Here is a 1,271-nt window from a genome sequence, read left to right as displayed (position 1 = left end):
CAAGCTCACAGCATTTTAATTACTAAAATGCACCTGTGAAATACATAGAAAAGAATAGGAGAAACTGGATGAATATAAAAATTATCATCTTGGATTAAATGTTTAGAAAGTGATTGAAGATCAGAAACTTAATAGTATATTTGTATCCAGGAAAGGCCAAACAACCAAAACTAGCTGCATGCTTATTGCTAACAACACATCAGGAACCAACAACCTGCCACCTAGCTAACACCATCTCTCAACTGCTACCTAATTTCTAACAGGCCCAAGTTAACCAAACTGCAAACCAGCTATGGCTTGCTGTCTACTGGGAACAGCTCAATGGTAACACCCAAATATCCACTGGAAACTTATCATGCAAAGAACAGGATCACAACTACTAAAATGCACCAAATTGAAGTGCAGAAAGAAACCAGACCAAGTTGGACATAGTAGAGATATCTTATTTTTATGGGCAACTCTCCACTGTAATCTTTCATCACTTGAAGATGGAAAAAAAATTAGAAGAAACTATGAATGAATAAAAAAAAATTCAGAACTTTAGATTTAATGTGAATGAAAACCAGAAACAATAAGTGTCCAACCGACAACAGCCTACTACCAAGCACTTACCACAAACGCAAAAACGTACAATTGCATCCAAAAATAGCTTATCTGCCACCGAAAACAGCTAGAAACTTAACAAAATCCTCCTACCTAAAAATACTAAAAGCCTGGAGGACACCACTCAAAGCCAATTACTAACTAGAATCCGCCAACAGGCGGACAGCCCAAGAATGGCTATTTCTATCATTCAAAAGATAGAATCACCACTAATGCAATGCCCCGATCAAGTGCCAAAAGATAACCGACCGAGTTGATCATAGTGGAGAGATATTTATTTATATGGACAACTCTCCCCGGCAATCCTTCAATAGTTGAAAACAGTACAATTCTGAACTACATACCAAAGAATATGAGAAAATATGAATGAATAAAAAATTCAGGACCTTCTATTTAATTTTAAGTAAGCGATTGAGGACAGGCCAATTAATATACACAATCCATCAGCCACTGGTGAGCAACTTGAACCCACCAACCAGAACATGCAACAGAAAACCCCAAACCTGATCATTAGAAAATAACTAGCATTATGTTAACAAACATGAATAGTCCAATAATGAGGTGTTAATAGTTAAATATGAGATGGTCGGGGGTGCGGTCAGCAAATAAAGAAACTTATTTATTTGTGCTGATGTTTCGACCTGAATTTCAGGCCTTTTTTTTTTTTT

This window comes from Halyomorpha halys, unplaced genomic scaffold (genome assembly GCF_000696795.3).
Source record: "Halyomorpha halys isolate HHAL.00 unplaced genomic scaffold, Hhal_1.1 Scaffold57.1, whole genome shotgun sequence".
NCBI classification, from domain to species: Eukaryota; Metazoa; Arthropoda; class Insecta; order Hemiptera; family Pentatomidae; genus Halyomorpha; species Halyomorpha halys.
Note: the sequence above shows the minus strand (reverse complement) of the source record.